Source organism: Cryptomeria japonica, chromosome 5 (genome assembly GCF_030272615.1).
Source record: "Cryptomeria japonica chromosome 5, Sugi_1.0, whole genome shotgun sequence".
NCBI lineage: Eukaryota > Viridiplantae > Streptophyta > Pinopsida > Cupressales > Cupressaceae > Cryptomeria > Cryptomeria japonica.
In genome coordinates, this window is record NC_081409.1 from 561,713,357 (window position 1) to 561,731,387 (window position 18,031).

Sequence of the window (18,031 nt, forward strand, 5' to 3'; positions counted from 1 at the left end):
CATGCGTGAGTTTGATTTGATAAATTCTTCGAAAAGCGATCTGTAGAGAAAGAGTTAGGTTGTCAAAATCTCAAGCAGACAGAAGACAATTCAGGGTTAGTGTCATTGAAATTCAAAGCCAAGTTTAGAAAACCCTAAAAGGATACTAATTATAGAATGAGCAACTCATAAATTCATATGACAATATTCACAGAGAAGAACAAGTATGTTGGCAATTGACACTCAATTGGTTGGTTTCACTATGTTGTCATTGATGGCAACATTGTAGTTTATTTCAGCTTCATATTTTGGGTTAGTTGTGTACCGACAGGCACGTCACTGGCACCAACACTAGCACTGGCATCGGCACCGACACGGGCATTGATAGGTTGGAAGGAATTCTTAGGTTATCGGTAATGCAGGCTAACATGGTTTAGAATCAAGTTATCAGTATTGGAGGCTAGCATCTTTTGGATCCGACATCGACAATTATTTTTGATATTCATGTATTTATGTTATCTAGCCGACATGTATGTTCATATTGTAAATATCTTTGCAAGCCAACATAAGGCATGATGAATTGTAAAGGGTATATAGGTCAGTTGGTTAGATCATTTTGATATGTGATGAATAGGGTATGGATGCGAATATGGATGTTATGTAATGTGAAATATATCTGAGAGATCATGTATGTGAGGATATTTATGTCAAGGGCATTCCAGTAAAGGGTTTAGGGTTTCATACTAGAATAGACAAATCTTAACCAAAACTGTATTTAGGCATAGAAGATGCTATCTTTGCAATTCAATCATTTCTCTGGATTGTAGTCTGGATTTGTATGTAGTCAGTGAGGCTCCTTTTGTGATTGAGAAGTGTGCTCTAGGTTGTATGCATGTTTTAATAAGGTTAAAATTGATCATTCTGGTAGAACACCGATTCACCCCCCCTCTCTATGTTCTTGGATCCCAACAATTGGTATCAGAGCCTTGTGCCTTAGAGGAATTTTAACAGCTTAAGGGAGATCCTGAATCCTGAATCCGGAATCCATGGATATGGGTTTGGAAAAGCAACTTGAGATGGTACTTGAAGATTATGATGCTAAAAGGATGAAGAACTTAAAGCTACAAGATGAATTGAATTCTGTTAAGGAATTCATTATTATCCTACAGGAGAGGCTATCATTTGTTCAAGCTAGGAGGAAGGAACTTTTATAAAATCAGGATGATGAAGAGAAAGATGCACTTAAGGAACAATGTCAGAAGCTGAGTTAGGAGAACACGGTCATGAGAAATGAAATGAAAGCTATAACTATGAGAATGTCTAAGGAGATTGAAGACCGAAAGAAAAAGGAAGAAAATCTTGTTGTATCTCTGAAGAACAAATTTGAAGAATGAGGTAGGTTGGTTCATGAGATTGATATGTTGAGAACCGATTAAACACAATCCCAGAGTAATGAACAAGAGCTTGAGAGACAAATGACAATTTTGAGAGATGATTTGACTATTGCAAGTGAGTATAAAGAAAAATTCAAGATTAGTTCAACACATCTAGATGAGTTATTGAAGAGACAAAGGCATAATGGAGATTCCAGTGGACTTGGATTTGAGAAAGGATAGAGTTCCAGTATTGCAAATGAAGATCAAAACCATAAGGCACCGGTAAGGTAGTTTAATGCTTATAAATTTAATGGTAGATGTTTTGTTTGTAATAGATTTGGTCACATGGCTAGGCAATGTAGAAACAGAGCAAATCAGAACCCTGATTCTGCTCCCAGTCAATGTTTTAAATGTAATATGTATGGGCATAAGACAAAAGATTATAGAATGAATGTAAAATATTATGCGTGTGGAAAATTTGGACATATGGCTAATCAGTGCAGGTCAACCAATTATACCAGTTTTAGAAAAGTAATTCAAAAGAACAATGTTACATGTTATGCAAGTAATGAAGTTGGACATATTGCTAAATTCTGTAGAAGCATAAATCCACTGGTTGGTAATGGAGGATCAAATGAGAAAGGAAAAGAGAAGGTTAATGAAATCTGACAAGATCATACCTAGAGATGGGTCAGCAAGTTTGAAGAACAATCTGTAGATGGTAAGGCTTTAGTTACTTATCTGACAGAGGAGGTTGTTCCTACACCAATAGGAAGCTCAACTAGTAACTAAGGCAGATGCCTTAGGGGTAGGCAAAATTCATGAAGATACTGCATATTCCCCGAGAAGAGGTTCAGGAAGATATTATACATATTGGAGATGCTTATCTGATATGGAAATGTTTGTTCAAGATCCGGTATCTTTCACCAGAAGTCATTGATGTCAATGATAGATTAGGTTTTTTCTTGGAGGATAAAAGGTTGAATCTACTTCATTTTTTATCACCTTGCATTAAGAGAGATTCAGAGCGATTAAGGGTGATTCAGTGCCATCCGATATCTTGATGAGCGATTTCACTAGCGATTGGAAGAGGTTTTTAGGGTTTTTCACCAACATCGATTCAAAGGTATTTATATTCAATCATGGAAGTGGGATCAACATTTGTTCCTATCTTTGTTGCAAATCTGACTGTAGTTGTGGTCAAGGACCGTCCTAGGCCAATCTTCAAGCGATATATGCATGTGGCTACCCTGGACGATTTGGTTGGTGCTTTTCCCATGTCCCAGAAGGAGTTATGTATGTCAAAGATGTAAGAGCTTGTATCCACTATCATATGGAGGATTTGGGAACTAGTGATATCAAGAGCATGTACATGAATGAGTTAATGGGAGACTCTGGAAAGATTAAACCTAAATACCAGAATATTGTTGATCTAGAGTTTACCAGCGTTCTTGATATTCAGGAATTCGAAGATGAAATTGTTAGGTATGTTATGAGAAGAGTGCATGGAGATTTTATCTCATTAGATAGACCTTATAAGATTACAAAGGAGGCCATCAGGGCAATCACCAGTTTACCACAAGTTGGACAACATCCGAAGAAGAAAATTTCAAATGATCAGGTTAATAAGATTACCAGCGCAACATCAGACAGACGGTCAATAAGAATCAATACTACCATTGATACATACATCAGATTTAGATGCATGATCATCGATTAGAAGGTAACACAATCAAACCGACTAAATTCTGTTTCTAGCTCTTGCATTTTTGTAGCTTATAAAATGATGAGAGAATGAGAAGATGGATATATGTGGTTGGATATTAGATGAACTATTGATTAACATAGGAAATATTAAAGGAGGAAAGAAGGGAACTTTCTGGTATGGTAACCTAATTGTCTGTTTAATGTTATTTTTCATCAATTAGACTCCCAGTTTTGGGAAGAGAATTCGCATTTGATATCCTGGTAGGGAGGCAACTGAAATAGTCAATTGCTTCATTGGGTAATCAAAGAGATGGAAAACTATGGGGATATTTTAAAGTATTTCAAAAGGCTATGAATTCTAGGATGAGGGTTTCAAATCACATTGTTGAGAAATACTCAACCGACATATGCTTCATGGTTAAAAAAGATGAAACACTCATGGAAGTGGTCAAACCCCGGGAGATCTGGAATGAGGAGATGGGTTACGAAGTTGATGCTCATATTCTTGATACTTATGCACAGATGCTAATTGATGCATCGATAGATGAAACTTTAAAAACCTTTGGCACTACTAAGCATAAGACACAAGAGGTTGAAAATGAGTTCAATCAGAAGAAGATAGAGAAGTAGGAAGGAAAGGCAAGTAAGTTTTTTGAAAAGGTTTCATAGGAAATCAAAGAATTGATTGATGTTGTCCTGGAGAAAGATAGGAAGAGAAAAGAACCAGAAATATTCATTGAGCCTATTGTAGCAGAATCTACATCTAAAGATTACACACCCCTGGCATTCAAAAGGGTAATAAGGAAGAACATTGAAGAAACCAAGGTAGAGGCCAAGAAGCAACTGGTTAGGAAAGTTACTATGAGGGTACCGACCCAGAAGAAAGCACCAAAATAATCACCTTCAGCCCCATCCAATACTGGAAGAAGGAAGAAGAAGGATGACATTGATCTGGCAATTGAATCTGGTAATGTAACTATCATTCCACCAAAGACTTGTGTAGAGTGAGTTGATGAGATTACTAAAGATGGTATGTTAAAGAATGCACAATTTTATTATGAATGTTTAGAAAATGATGAACAAAGAGAAGTAGAGGAAGCAATTTTGTTATATTTGGATATTTATAAGAAAGCCTTGATAGAAATTGAAAACCAAATACTAACACAATTGTATGATATGTTAGATGCTAGAAGACTATCAACAATGCAAGAAGACAAGCATATAAAGATACAAGAGTTGTTATTTGTTTGTGTTTCTATTATTCTAGAGGAGATGGATAAGACACTTGAGGTGGTAGATAGGAAAATCTTTAACAACAAACATAGAATAATCAGTCTTATGTTATGAAGAGTAAATGAGATAATCAAGAGGACCCACAAGGCATGGGTTAAGTTCTTTGAAGAGAACCATGGTTTTTACACTTCACCAGAATCTAAGACAGATACTTCATTATGGGTAATTCACCCTCAATTTTGAAAAACATTTAAGATAGTGGAAATTAAGCCCCCGGTAGATACAAATGTACAGAAAAATGCTGAGATACCGACAAATACACAGAGTGTAAAGGTTGATAATATACATGATACTAATGTTGAGGACAACAGTCCTCCAGATATTGATGTACATGATGAGGTTACAATTCCTAGGGAGGAACCGACGGTTACTGAGACTGCACCAAATGGCAAAGCCACCGATAAATCATCAGAGGAGAAGAAATGAGAATCCAATAGGGAATCGGTACCGAGTCCATCAATGTTGTCAATTGACACCTTGTAGGTTGAAAAGAAAAGCATAACCGAGATGAATTCTACTAAACTCATGATGATGGCTGCACAAAAAATGATGAAGGAGGGATCTATGGATAAATATATTATTGATCAGTCTATCACTGTTTTGCATAGACTAGTCCCAGAGTGCAAGTTTGGCAATGAAGCGAGCCCATCTAGCAAGCTTAAGATAATCACTGAACATATTTCAAAGGATTTATAGTCCTTGAAGTACATTTCAAACCATCAAGCACTGGAGAGATTCACACAGGCAAAGAGAGATACATTTGATCAAATGATTGAGTCTGAAAGGAGGGAAATTAATGAAAAGTTGAAATTGATAGATAATTCTTTAAAGCAATGTACATTTATAGAGTATTTTGTAACACAGATTGTCTTACAATTAATTTGGATAAGAAGATTAAGGAAACTCAGGAGAAAATTGTAGGTATAGCCAATTGTTTTGATGGATTGAATTCAATGACTACATCCATTGATGGTCAGATTTTGGTTTTGGAAGCCCAGGTTTCTGCTCTTGAGAAATAAAAAGACAAAATCATATGAAGAGCTAGAAGTATCAGAGGTTTGGTGAGTCTCTGATTGGATTCACTTAGTGTACATAAGAAGGAGTGTATAGATATGGTTGGTAATCCCAAACCGATAGAGTTAAATGAGAAAGAGACATTTGCCCATATGCTAAATGGACTTGTATCTATTTCTAACATTTTCAAATATGGTTGTGATACTTATCTAGAGATTTTGGACAAGGCCTATCCAGAAATTTTCAAACATATTCAGCTCTGATAAGGTATTTTTGTGATATTCATTATAGAGTATCTTTCATTCTTCATCCCAGTATTTTATTTTTGGTATTCTTTTTGGAATTTTGATGTCATTGATGTCAAAGGGGAAGTGATATAGATGTAAAAAAGAAAAGAAAAGGGAGTTGTATACATTAGAGGGAGATATGGAGTATTTTTGTTTAGATGAATATTCAACTCAAGGGGAGCAGGTTTAGGATGAAACCGATAGATGAAACCATGACCATTTTTCACATGAGTGTTGCCATCAATGCCAAAGGGGGAGATTGTTGGCAATTGAGACTCAATTGGTTATTTTCACTATGTTATCTTTGATGGCAACATGGCAGTTTATTTCGGCTTCATGTTTTGGGTTAGTTGTGTACCGACAGGCACTTCACTGACACCGACACTAGAACTGACATGTTGGAAGGAATTCTTAGGTTACCAACAATGCAAGCTGACATGGTTTAGAATCATGTTATTTGTATTGGAGGCCGACATCTTTTGGATCCAACATCAACAATTGTTTTTGATATTCATATATTTATATTAACTAACCAACATGTATGTTCATATTGTGAATATCTTTGTAAGCTGACATAAGGCATAATGAATTGTAAAGAGTATATAGGTCAATTGGTTAGATCATTTTGATATGTGATGAATAGGGTATGGATGTGAAATATATCAGAGAGATCATGTATGTGACAATATTTATGTAAGGGGTATTCCAGTAAAGGGTTTAGGGTTTCAGACCGTAACAAACATATCTTAACCGAAACTCTATTCAGGAATAGAAGATGATATCTTTGCAGTTCAATCATTTCTCCAGATTGTAGTCTAGATTTGTATGTAGTCAGTGAGGCTCCTTTTGTGATTGAGCAATGTGCTATAGGTTATAAGCCTTCCCGCAAGTGCAGGCCCCTATATTTTATAATATCTCTTCATATGGCCAATGAATTGATATTGTGGATCACAAATCCCATTATGGTTTTTCCTCTTTGATGTTTTCCACATATAATCATGTGTGTTATGGTGTTCATTTATGTGATTGTCTTATTGATTGCTTTACTTCTTTCAATTCTGTATGTATTGGTATACCGATTGGTATATGCATGTTTTAATAAGGTTAAAATTGATCATTCTGGTAAAACACTGATTCAACCCCCCCCCCCCCCCCCCCCCTCTTAGTGTTCTTGGATTCCAACATAGTATTCTCACTGAGCTGAATGAGTAAACCCCAAAAGAAGACAATAAATAAGAAACTTGTACGATGGTTCCTATAGATCTGAACGATAAATATCAGAACTCGTCCTGTAATGCAAAAAACTTGTACGACCTTTTGCAGAGGCTGTACAGACAAAAAACCTAAAAAATAAAATAAAGATATGCAAGGCCAAAAATTGAATTCTTGAGCCCCATAGTGGGCACCAAAAATGTGTGTGTGAAAAGTGGATTTGTATCTATATCTGTATCTGTATCTCAATACACAACACTTCAATTAAGTCATTAGATGCATGGTTAGTAAATAAATAATTAGTGAATAATGAAACCATTACAAGGAGACCTATTGTCTTCTAGTAGATGTGAGTTTATTTTTTCTCTCAGATTTTTATATGCAAAACCAGTGACTAGATGACACCTAAATGAAGGATTTAATCTATATGAGTATGAAATTGAGCTAAATGGATGCAAGATTAAGCTAGATATGTGTGATTAATCTAACATGATTTTAAGCAATATGAATGAATATTAAATATGCAATAACTAATATGTAATATATTCAATGCACAAATCTCAATAAGCCTAGAGAAAAACAACATAATAACAATAATCTCCAGGTTTTTTTTATGAGAGATGAGGGCCTGAATTTATAGAAAATCTGGAGAGAGACCAATGGTCAAGATTGATCAATGATGAGCGATAAAGATTCTCCAAGAGGAAGCACAATCCAGGTGAATTGATGTGATTAGCTTCTTTTCTCAGCTTTAAAAGAAATTGAACTAATTTTAAGGTAAAATCAGAAAAACTAATTTATCTCATATTTTGTTCAATTTTGATATTCAATTGATTTAATTGCTTTTCTGAGATTTTTCAATTTAATTCCATTTTGATTTATTTTCTCAATTTTAATTCTTTTTTAAATTAATTCCTTTTTTCCCATTAATTCCCTTTTTAATGATTTAATGGAAAATTGATTTATTAGTTAAATATGCTAGGATATTTAATTGGATAAATAGGATAATTCATTAAAATAATTTTCTTGGAATGATTAATTAATTAAATAATTATTTAATTAATATGGAATGATTTATTTGCCATGTGACATTGATGATTGAGAATTAATTAATTGGGTGCTCATGATTGATTGAATTTGCCTTTGGTTAGGACCTTGGTGATGTAGTCGAGATTAGGGGCCTATGGTTTAGATGACCATTTTAGGGTATTACATCTGTTACTGTCTGGCTTTTCATAGTTCTTAGATAAGTTAATTCACCAGTCAAATTCAGAGAAGTCACCGCCTTGATTTCTATCTTCGCGATCTTGTGTGGTTTGTCAAGCCACATGAGCTCATCATGCATTATGCTCAAGATATATCTAACCCACTCAGGTTTATCAAAAACTAGAAAATTCACAAATTGTGCGAAACCCTTTTCCTCAAGTGCTTTGAATTCTGGTTTTAAGATTCCCATTCCATCAATCATATGATCTATGTATAGTTTCAACATTTGGGCATTCCCTAGTTCTTCAATATTATAGTGACAGTAAACCCTAATGTCCCCCACATGTAAAAATCCATATGGGACCGATGAAAATGTCCTATTTGGATTGTCTTCCATTGAATTTTAGGGGTGTTTCTTGAAGTTTGGTTGATTTCATTAATTTACATACACTACAAGTGGGGTCGCAACACCAGTTGATGCCATATCCAAAAATTTAGGTTTCAAACTGAAAAAGTTCTTAGTTTAGAGAAATACCTTTTCAATCTTCAACCGGATGCAAGATCTATTCGACAAATCCCCTTTTTTTCTTCAGAATCTCAAAGAATCACCTTGACCACACTCTACTTCTTTCTCTCTTTGAATGTAAAGTGAGAAATGTGAGGATGGGTCACTTTTTATCCACCACATACCTAGCCTTTAGGTATAATAAATTCTCTTAGCCCTAACACTTCTGGATACCCTGCATTCACAGAATTTTCTTCTGTGAACCTTCAGTTTGGTTCAAATATTTCCGAAATACATCATTAAATATCTGCATTGACAAATCATAGCTTCCAACATACTTTCAATCATCCAGAACCAACATCTAACAAGGAGAATTGGATTGGTCTCAAAACTCCCCTTAAGTTAGAGCCTATAATCTAATTCCCAGAGGAATTTGTAGTGCCTAAATTCAGTACGGATCCATTTCATGCATCTGAGTTACTCTTTCTCACCCATGTCTTCTTCATTTTCTCTCTGATCTCTTAAAATTTTGCTTGACCCTTCTCATCAGACTTTGCATTCTTATTCTTATCTTCTAGAGCCTTCTTGTTTGCACTCTTGCTTCTACAAAACTTAGCAATGTGACTGGATTTGTTGTAATTATAGCAAACAACATCGTTCCTTTGATTAAGTTTGACATTTCCTTGATTTTTCCTTGATCTACATTGATTAGCAATATATCCAAATCTTCCACAAGCATAGCATTTAACATATCTCCTATCCTGAAAGTTATTCATCCCACTTCTACATACATTTTCCTTATGACCATACTTATTTCACTTGAAATGTTGATCGATAAAAGATGGACCATTATTGTTCATTCTGTTTTTGTATTGACTAGCCATATGACCAAATTTATTACAAACAAAATAGTTACCATTGAATTTGTGAGCATTAGGTTGTCTTACCAGAGGCTTTCTTGAGTTGTTTTCCTATTGTGTTGACTTGGAGCTTTCACCTTTCTCAAATCCAAGACCTTCTGTATCATTAGTATTCTTTTGACTAGAAAGCATCTCATCAAGATTGGTCGAGATGACCCTGAACTTATCCTTGTACTCATTTGTAATATCATGATCATATCTAAAAAGAATGATTTGCCTTTCAAGATGTTCGTCATGTTGTCTTGCATCTTGCAAGTCAAGATTCAGTTGTCCATTCTCACTCTTGAGTCTACAACATTCTTCAAATTTGTCTTTCAGGGACTAAGCAAGCTTATCCTCATTATTCTTCCTTTCTTCAATCTCTTTTGTCAATCTTATCACAGTGGTTTCCATTTCATTCTTCTAGACTGTATTGGCTTTAGCAAGTCTATCACATTCTTTCATATTCTCCTTCAAGACTTATTCATCAATTCTTTGACTTTCTTTCTGCTTAAGCTGATCAATAAGATCCTTTCTCTTTTCCCTTGACTTGTTCAACTGATCTTTCAATGTTTCAATGTATTCTTCGGCATCTTTGAGATTTTCTTTCACTTGTCGGTTCTGATTTTGTGAATGATCAAGATCTTCAGAGCAACAACCAACTACTTTCTAAGACTACCAAAAAACATTGATTCTCCTTCTTGGATCCTCCTCAAGTTGTTAGGCTTCCTCCAAGGAACTAGGCTCTGATACCAATTGTTGGAAACAATGAACATTGATAGGGGGGGGGTGGTGAATCAGTGTTATGAAACTTTAACTTTCTTAACCAATTCTTTAAACCATTTAATGCAAATAAATAAGAGAGATAAGAATAATAAAAACACACACAAAAATACCACCATAACACCAACATTTTATATGTGGAAAACTTGGTCAAGGGGAAAACCACAGTCAGAATCCTACCTACGGTAAGATAATACTCTGTTAGAAGTATGTGAAAATTTTATATAGGAATGTACATGCATTTAGGTACACTTTTTAGAGCTCACTACTCAAATTACATTAAGGGCTACAACCTGAAAGGCTCACTACCTTACAAAGGAATTATAAAACGTAACAACAAGATTGAACTATAAATTAGCATCTATAAATTCCGGAGATAGTTTTGATTTAAGCACAAAATACAACTATCTCACTGCTTTGAGACTCATTACTATGTTATGTTGATCTTCTTTAATCCAAAGAAAAAAACCTTCAATTGCGCACATGGAACTGCACACATACACAACACTCGCACAGTCTCTAATATGCAAAATGGACTTTCCAATATTTTATATATATCAGCAACATAAATTAATCTCACCAAGAAGCTAGCTTCAAGAACACCTACAAAATATAAAACATGTAAGATGTGTCGACGAAATCTGATCACAAATGGATATGCGCACCAAGACAAATTGACTACACACTTCCCACATGTCAACCAAGCAACCTGGAACACAAAATCCATCTCCAAAAGAATTCCAATAATTCCTCACAATGTGTTACATCACTAGTCAGCCAAATAACACTGTTCTTCTTGAAATGTCGAATACCGGATCTTCAATAATGTATGAAAGACAACACCAGATGCTAAGATTATGGAATAAGCTACTCCAGATATCCAACAAGCTAGCTGTAGCACCACAAAGAAAATGTTCAACCAAAGTGAATATCTACTCAAGATACTCTCATACTATGAAATACTGTTCTGCCTTTTAGACAAGCAAAACTTGACTTAATACTTATGATAGGATGAATCTATACAATCTGGATGGAATCTCTGAGCTAGGTTTCCATCAATGAGAACTCCCATACACTTATCTATACTTATACAATGTCTCTTGCCAACAAAAATATAGGTTGATGATTTCAAATATATGTAATAATCATTTGTGAGATGTATCTATGTGGTGAACATTGAATTGATCTTTTCAATAATAGAGGAGAACTAAGAAAGAATAAGAAAGAGTGTTAATAATTGGAAAGAGTAGAGTTTCAATATATGTGATTAACCGAAACTGTAATTAGGCATTAGGAGATGCTATTTCATCAGTTCATGTAATCCAGATTGTTGTTCGAATCTTGTAAGACAATGAGCCTTTCTAAAGGTTCACTAGTAGAAATATGGCAAATAAATGATCAGGTGACTAAAAATTTTAGTCACGAGAAGTAAAAATGACCAAATTCTAGTCATTTTTTGCAACATAGTTATAAATGACTAAATAAATGACTAATTTGATCATCGGGTAAAATACAAATACACAACTCTATACATATACATATACATACACATATACATATACATATGCATATACATATACATATACATATACATACATACATACATACATACATACATACACATGTATATATATAATAAATAAAATAGAAAATTTGTTGGACCCAATAAAAAAATCTAACAAATTTTTGATTGAGTCTAGAAATTTTTTTTTTATTTGTTTAAATTGAGAATCGTAGACCTGATTTTCCAAGTTCTGTGTTTCATTTTTCTCAAATGGGTTTGTAACCATTTTATTCCTCTTTGAGCCATGGAACCGAAGGTTCGAGAGAGGTTACCAGGATAACCCAGAATGGGGGTCGGGACCTATGGAGGCTGTACCATGGTATCCATCTTAAGCTATGCGATGACACTCTCTCATTAGAGTCACTAGTGTTTGTGAGTTGAGTCACATGGATGTTTGCAGAGTCTTGTAGTTCTTTCATACTTATCTTACTTTGCTTGCTTGAGGGTTTTCTACTATCTCCTAGCATGGTGGGGTGGTTCTATTTCGGGATCACATGGTCGGGTGGTAGTGCCACTTCCCATCAGATGTTCTGGAATGTATCTCTAGGTGAGGAAGGGCTTCATTGGTGTTTATGGGTTCATGGTTCATGTACCAGCTCATGTTCATGATCATTGTTCAGTTGAGACCTGGTGGTCATTGTATCAAACTTTTATGTAACCTTGATATTGTAACTTTGTAATCCGTGGTATTATTGGAAACCATGTATTTATGGATATTGTAAAAGGGAATGCATTGGAGTACTTTGATTCTTTCATTAAGGAATTTACATGTATGTGTAGATTTTATCTTAAGCATTTAATTTTCCTAATTAGATGAACAATTGGATTAACTATGATATTAATATAATGTACGAATTAATCTTCATTGGTAACCATTAGGAAATCATACGTTAGACTTTCATTGTGTTGTTAAACATGCTATGATAGGATTATGCATTTAATCTTTAAAAAACCAAAAATTATTATGCCCTTTTAGTTACCTCGTTGTATTATTTTCCTTTAGGGTTTCTGGTGGGTCATTACATTTGGTATCAGAGCATAAGTTTCAACACTGGGTACTCTGGGTTTGTAGTGTGCCTATTCAGCTTGACCTTTTTGCTTAGGTCTTAATGTTTGTGTTTCCCTTGTTTGTCCTTGCCATAGATCTGAACCGTTTTCTCTTTTGTAGTGCTAGGTTAGGGCTAGGAGAACTAGGGGAGGTGGTCGTATGGGTGGTCACAATAGAGGCAGAGGTGGAGGCAGAGGTGGAGGACGAGGCTGTGGTTTTGATCATCATAGTCCTTCACCACCACCTGCTCATGTGAATGTTGACCTGGAACAGTCTGTTCAACAGGATTCACAACATGGAGAAGAAGAGGTTCCCAAAAGGGAAGAGCTGAGACAGATGTTTCAGGAGGTTCTTGCTAGATTAGGCCCCAGGCTTGAGGTTGATCAGCCAGTTCCAGAAGAGAGAGAGAGAGAGAGAGAGAGAGAGAGAGAGAGAGATCACCCAGGAGGAGGGAGATTAAAGTTAACAGAGATCCAACTTCTTTGGGTCACATAAAGGACTTAATGAGGTCCAACCCTCCTTTCTTTGATGGTATGGGTATCGATCTTGAGGCAGAGACTTGGCTTATCGGTCTCGATTGGTGTTTCGCTATGTTGCCATATAGTAGCAACACAAAGGCAAGATGTGCTATTATGTGTCTCAAAAACTTTGCTTCAATCTGGTGGAGACTTGAGGAGGAGAAGATCAGTGTGTACATTAACACTATGACATGGGAGCTATTTCTGGAGAGATTCAGGGCATGGTTTCTCTCACCCTAGTGGAGGCAGACTTGGGCAGATGAGTTCCATGCTCTATTTTAGTATGTTATGATAGTAGGCCAGTATGAGCACAGGTTCTATGAGCTCAAGTAGTATGTTGGGATTGGTAATGATGAGGCTATGCTTGTACAACACTTCCTGAGGGGTTTGAATGACCGCATTAGTGGAGGTGTTAGGGTGTTTGAGCCAACTTCAATGGAGATAGTCGTGGCAAAGGCCAGATTGGTAGAGCTAAACCTTAGCCATGCACTTGGTGGTTAGATGAGTGTGTAGATAGGGAGTGCACCTTCTAGTGGGAATAGAGCTCATGGTAATCAGTCCCAATCAGCTGCACCATTTAGGACTCCTTAGGCACCCGCTAAGGGTTGACTAAAACAACAACAACCGTGAAAACTGAAATAATTCTAGGGCTAGAAGGGTGGCAATGCTTAGTATAAGAAGAACAAGAACTGGTAGAGGGGCGAACAGGGCCCTATAGGCCAATCCTCGCAAAGTGCATCTCACACCCCTAGCCAGGGAAGTTTTCAACAGTCTAGTGGACTGATAGGTAATAGAGGAGCTTGCTTCTCTTGTGGGCAGTTTGGTCACAGAGCTGCGCAGTGCCCTTAGTATTTCCACAACATAGGTAGTTAGAGGTCAGTAGCATCAGATCCTACAGTGGGAGATGCAGGGAGGTCCCACAAAGTGTTTGCAGCGGTGGATAACCGCTAAGCTGATCATCAGGGTATAGTTATGGAGGTAGCAAGTATGTTGCTTGGAATCCCTATCTCTATACTTTTTGATTTCGGTGCTTTGGATTCCTTCATTTCTTTGTCTATTATAAAATGGTGCGGACTTGTGTCTTCTAAGCAGGTGGATAGGTGGTAAGTAGAGTTGGCTATAGTTGTCTGTGTTTCTGTAGATGCCTTTGTTCCCAGTTGTGAGTTGAATCTAGGAACCATAGTTACTTTAGTTGACCTTCAAGTCATTCCTTTGGGTTCTTATGGAGTTGTGTTGGGGATGGATTGGCTATCTTCTCACAGTGCTCATGTAGACTATCACAAGAAGACAGTGGAGTGTTTAGATGACCTTGGTAAGAAAGTGGAGATTATTGGAGTTCAGAGACCAATATCCTTACGTATGATCTCTACTATGCAACTTAATTGGTGCATTCGTAGAGGGTGTCAACTTTTTGCAGTTACTCTTGAGAACGTGGATGAGTCAGAGAGTCGAGAAATCACTCTTGATAGTCACCCTATTCTTCGAGAGTATGCTGATGTGTTTCCATTGGATATTCCTGGCATGCCTCTGAAGCAAGACATAGACTTTCACATTGATTTGGTTCTTGGTGCAGAACCTATTTCAAGAGCTCCATATCGGATGACTACTCAGAAGTTGAGTGAGTTGAAGTTGCAGCTAGAGGAATTGTTGGCCAAGGGATTCATTTGTCCTAGTGTTTCTCCTTGGGGTGTGCCTGTTATCTTCATTAAGAAGAAGGATGGTTCTCTTCGGTTATGCATTGATTACCGATAGCTGAATAAGGTAACCATCTGGAATTGATATCCATTGCCTTGTATAGATTATCTTTTCGATCAGGTAAAGGGAGCCAAGGTGTTCTCTAAGATTGACCTGAAATCTGTATATCATCAGTGGCGCATTTAAGATGCAGATATTCATAAGACAACATTTTGTACTCGTTATGGTCACTATGAGTTCACAGTGGTGCCATTTGGGTTGATGAACGCGCCTTCATTTTTATTGAGCCTCATGAATGGGGTTTTTTGCACCTACCTTGATCATTTTGTCCTTGTGTTCTTGGATGACATATTGATTTATTCTAGAACTATGGAAGAACATGAAGGTCACTTACATCACGTATTGCAGTGCTTGAGGGAGAATCAACTTTATGCTAATTTGGCAAAGTGTGACTTTTTCTAGTCTAAGGTGAACTATCTTGGTCATATAGTTTTAGGAGAAGGTGTATCTGTGGATCCTTCAAAGATCCAAGCCATTGTTGATTGGCCAGTGCCAACCAACATTGTAGAAGTTCAGAGTTTTATGGGTTTGGCTAGATATTACCGTCGCTTTGTTTAGGGCTTTTCCCAGATAGGACACTCGATCATTTCTCTTCAGAGGAAAGGGAAGAAGTTTGTTTGGTCAAAACAGTGTGTGTCATCTTTTCATACCTTCAAGGAACTCCTTGTCAGTGCTCCGATTTTGGCAAAACCTAATCCATCTAGAGATTTTATGGTATGCACAGATGCCTCTTTGGAAGGTATAGGTGCAGTGCTTATGCAAGATGGACGTGTGGTTGCTTGTGAGTCTCACAAACTCAAGAACCACGAGTTGAACTATCTAGTTCATGATTTAGAGTTGGCAGCTGTAGTTCATGCTTTGGTTAGATGGTGACATTTTCTATTGGGGCGTCGGTTTGAACTACATAGTGATCACCACAGTCTGCAGTATATTTTCACATAGCCAAACTTGAATGCTAGACAATAGAGATGGATGGAATTCCTCTATGAGAATGATTTTGAGGTTTGTTATATTTAGGGGAAAGAGAATGTAGTGGCAGATGCTTTGAGTCATAGGCGGCATGAAGTTTCAACATTGTCCCTTGGAGTAGACTTGAGAGAGAGGATTCTCAGAGTTCTTCCTCAGGATACTTGGTATCAGGATGTTAGAGTCGTGATAGAGTTCAGAAGGCCTTTAGAGGGTAGATTTTCTAGATATAATCTTGAGACAAATGGACTTCTTTGTCACCATGGACAGATCTATGTACCTTCTTTGGAGGGTCTTCATGTCTTGATCATGACTGAGGCCCATCATGCACCTTATTCGGCACATCCGGGTGTCAAGAAGATGCACGCAGATCTTAGACAAATTTATCATTGGGCTGGCATGAAATGTGACTTTTCTGATTTTGTGTCAAAGTGTTTAGAGTGCCAGTGAGTGAAGGCAAAGCATCAACACCCAACAGGGCTTTTACAGCCTAATTTGATACCGGATTGGAAATGGGATATCATTTCCATGGATTTAATTGTTGGTTTGCCTATCTCTTCACGTTGTAATGATGCCATCATGGTCATAGTTGACAAACTGACTAAGGTTGCTCATTTTGTTCCTATTTGAGCTTCCTATATGGCAGCAGTGGTGGCACGAGTCTTCTTGGAAGACGTAGTTAGATTGCATGGGATTCCAAGGTAGATCATCTCTAATAGAGATCTTGTCTTTACCTCAGCATTGTGGACCTCACTTCAGCATACTTTGGGGACTCAGTTGAAATTTATTTTAGCTTATCACCTAGAGACAAATGGTCAGATAGAGAGAGTGAATCAGGTTTTGGAGGACATGCTTCGCATGTATGTTATGGACCAGCAGTCATGTTGGAAGGATTATATCTATCTAGTGGAGCTTGCTTATACCAATGGATATCATAGCTCAATAGGTATGTCCCCCTTTCAGGCATTATATGTTCATCCTTTCCGCACTCCTTTGAGTTGGGATCGACTAGAGGATAGGGTTCTTATAGGACCGGATATTGTTCGAGAGATGGAGCAGTAGGTTGAGAGAATTCGTGAGCATTTGGTAGAGGCACATGATAGGCAGAAGAAGTATGCAAATGCTCATAGGATAGATCATCAGTTTACTATTGGTGACCATGTGTTTTTGAGAGTGCGTTTGCGGAAGAGTCCAATCTGTTATGGAAAGGGTTCTAAGTTGGCGCCTCGGTTTGTTAGCCCTTTTGAGATCCTTGAGAGGATAGGACCTGTTGCCTACCATCTTGCCTTGCCACTGAGTCTATCCCACATCCATGATGTCTTTCATGTTTTAGTTCTTCGACCTTATCATCCTGATGTGACACATGTTCTTGATTGGAACTCTTTATAGGTCGAGGATGGGCAGCTTTCCATGGAGCCCATGCGCATTCTTTAGCTTTAGGATTTGATCTTCAAGGGTTGCACCATTGACCAGGTAAGGGTCCTATGGGAACCAAATGATGAGACCTCAGCAACTTGGGAGGATGCAGCAAAGATGAGAGAGTTGTATTCTTATTTTTTTTAGGCTTCTAGGAGTAAGCCTAGTTTTGGGGGGGAGAATGTACTACTCCTACTTGTTTGGACTCATATTTTATTATTTGTTGTTTTCAATGGATACATTACCATGATTTGTTATTTAGACTTATATGACATTATTTCATGCTTTATCTGGATATGGGATGCATAATTTATTTGCAGTATTTCAGTACTTGTGATTTATGGCATTTTATGGATTATTGCTATGTACTGACACTTTACTTTATCTATGCAATGTGGAATTATAGGTTGTGTGTCTGCGAGTGTATTGGATGCAAGGGGATGATTTTCCTTCACTTATTTTGGTGAGATAGGGAATGCCATGATTCTCCTTCATCGGTGTGT